At 38.5% G+C, this 3,203-nt stretch overlaps 1 non-coding gene across 1 annotated transcript; it reads right to left on the bottom strand.

Annotated features, from left to right (window-relative positions):
• Window positions 1-537: 537 nt before the first annotated feature.
• On the bottom strand, window positions 538-642 carry LOC141663370 (small nucleolar RNA R71). The gene has a single exon (XR_012551445.1). It is a non-coding gene; the product is annotated as a small nucleolar RNA R71 (small nucleolar RNA).
• Window positions 643-3,203: the final 2,561 nt, after the last annotated feature.

The following is a 3,203-nucleotide window of genomic DNA, read 5'->3' as shown; positions in this document are numbered from 1 at the left end:
GAACTTAACCTAAACCAGTCCCTGTGGTAACGAACATGATTTATATCTTATACTAATTTTGATCACGTACGCTTGTGTGTATTTTTGCGTTTGATTTACAGTGAACAAATTTTTGTGTGTGTTTCAAGTACTCTAGTTTTTATTGCAATGGGAGAACCAGCAGCAGATACGAAAGCTTTCATGGATTATTCTCAACCGAAAATCAATGACATTTATTATAGCATTGTCAGACCAACCATTATTTTAATACCTTTGAAATCAAGTCTAGCACGATTTAATGGGTACAGAATTCAGTCTAGTTTGGGGTTCTCCAACGGAAGATCCCAATACGCACATTAGGGATTTTATAGAGATCTGCGACACATTCAGGTTCAATGGTGTGTCTGAGGATGCGGTGAAACAAAGACTGTTCCCATTCTCTCTGAGGGAGAAGGCTAAGAGCTGGTTACCCTATCTACCAGCTAGTTCGAATGCTACTTTGGAAGATCTTTCTCAAAACTTTCTCACTAAATTCTTCCCTATGGTGAAGATAGCTGTAATCAGGAATGCTCTTACTCAATTTGCACAACAATCGGGAGAATCTCTATGTGAAGCTTGGGAGCGCTATAAGGAGATGCTTCGGAAATGTCCTCATCATAGACTGCCTGATTGGATGATCATCAATTGCTTCTATTAAGCAACTTTGAGAGTTCGCAATAACTAGTTCTAGACACTTATCCTGACAACTGGAATCATCCTAACTTCAGCTAAAGCAACAATCAGAATGCAATGTAACATCCATTCTAGCAGTTTGGAAACAAGCAATTCAATCCTCCTGGGTATCTGCAACAAATTGCACCAAGAAAACCACTCCAACTTCTACAACAAACTCATAGAGGTGCAGGTCAATGTTCGAATGAAAAATCTGAATTGGAGGAGTTGAGGCTTATGTGCAAAAACCAGGCTCTTATATGCAAAAGCCAGGCTGTTTCTATCAAGACTCTGGAGAACCAAATAGGACAAATTGCTAAATCCTTATTAAATCGACCACCAGTAACGCTTCCTAGTGGTACAAAAGCCAATCCAGGCAAGAGGGAAGTTAAAGAACAGGTGAACGCCATCACCTTGAGGTCTGGAAAGGTCGCAAGCCCCCAAATTCAGAAAGATGAAGAGTCTAAAAATTTTGTCCAGAATGCAGGTGCGTCTGCACCCTTGCCAATTCCATAAATTGAGATTGTAGTTGAAAAAGTTGTGCAGAAGGATGCCGAGGTGGAACTGAAGAAGAAAGCTATTGCAAATAATCCTACTGAAGGTAATACTGGGGATAAACAAGTCTATCCACCTCCACCATATCCTAAAAGAGTTCAGAAGCAGAAGTTAGATAAGAAATTTGCCAAGTTTCTGGAAGTTTTCAAGAAGTTACACATTAACATACCTTTTGCAGAAGCTCTAGAACAAATGCCGAGCTATGCGAAGTTCATGAAAGGTATTCTCTCGCGGAAGGTGAAGCTTGAGGAGCTCGAAACTGTTGCTCTAATGGAGGAGTGAAGTGCTGTGTTACAACAGAAGTTGCCTCTGAAGCTTAAAGATCCCGGAAGTTTCACTAATCCTTGCACTATTGGAAACTTGTCGTTTGACAAATGCTTGTGTGATTTGGGAGCTAGCATCAATCTGATGCCCTTGTCTATCTCCAAGAAGCTTGGTCTACCTGATCCGAAACCGACATACATGTCATTGCAACTAGCTGATCGTTCCATTTGTTATCCGTGAGAAATAGTGGAGGATGTCTTGGTTAAGCTGGACAAACTCATCTTCCCTGCTAATTTTGTAATTCTGGACTTTGATGAAGATAAGAAGATTCCCATTATCTTGGGGAGACCATTCTTAGCTACTGGCCGAACTCTGAAGGATGTGTAGAAGGGAGAGCTTACAATGAGGATTCTAGATCAGAAGGTCACCTTTAATGTGTTCAAAGCAACAAAGTTCTCAACTGATGAAGAGGAATGCTTTAAAGTAGAGATGGTCGATTCTGTAGTGAATTCGGAACTTGAGCAAGTGCTAAGGTCAGATACTTTAGAGAGAGCCTTGATAGGGGAATTTGATAGTAAAGATGAAGAAGGGGCAGAGCAACTATAGTATTTAAATGCTTCTCCATGGAAAAAGGGGATGGATCTGCCATTCGAGTGTCTTGGATTAACAGAGCTGAAAGATTCTATGAAGCGTTTTCAAACATCTATTAAAGAAGCTCCCACACTTGAGCTCAACCCAATACCAGATCACTTGAGTTATGCATTCTTAGGTACACGCCATGATAAGGGGTTGGGATATATTTTTGATTATATAGAGGGTGGCTGAACGGATCCTTCCGTGCCTATTGAGGGTTCTTCTCATGCGCAGTAGGTAGTTGATAAGAATGATGTGGGTGATGAGCAATATAAAAAGTTGATTCGGCGTATTGAGGCCATGCATGACATCCACCGATGTTTTGTTGAAGATTCGACACACTCTTTCGGTACTGTTTTTCGAGACACTGGTGTCGAGGTTGATTAACAACCTAATCCTCCACCCGTAGAGGGTGTTTTTCCTGCTAATTAGGTATGCTTTGTATCCTTATTATTACCTTCAATGAGGATATTGAAAATTTTAATTTTGGGGGTGATAATGTAAGGATTAGTAGTGTGTGTTGTGTCCATATAGATTCATATTGCATGTTTAGTAGTAGTTTATTCATATTTTTGAATGATTGTTCATATAGTTGTTTGTATTTTTGTTTTGCATGTTTGTTCATGTTATTATGTGAGTCCATGTAGTTGCATTTGCATGCATATAACAAGATACGTTAGGTTGATCTGTTTATGATTGATAGGTTGATGTTGATTTGAGTGTAGTGATGTCGAATAGAGGGATGTTTAAGTCTTAAGTCTTAATGAATTGATTTGCATGCCCAGAATTTTTTTTCACAAGTCTTATATATTGCTTTTGATTTAGATCATGATCATAGTTGTTTATTTGTTGAGATATATTTACTTTTTTATATCTAGAATTTTTGGTATTCTCTTAATGAGAAAAATAATAATAAATTTTAATCTAGAGAAAAACTTGGATTTCATTGCTAGTAGTAAATAAGACTAGACGTCAAATGACTAGTAGCCAGCTCATAATTTATGAGTAGTCTATGGTTGAATGAGATGAAGCGAAAAACACTCATTCAGAAATCAAAAAAA

Source organism: Apium graveolens, chromosome 5 (genome assembly GCF_009905375.1).
Source record: "Apium graveolens cultivar Ventura chromosome 5, ASM990537v1, whole genome shotgun sequence".
Taxonomy (NCBI): Eukaryota; Viridiplantae; Streptophyta; class Magnoliopsida; order Apiales; family Apiaceae; genus Apium; species Apium graveolens.
This window is presented reverse-complemented; position numbering and strand designations above follow the sequence as displayed.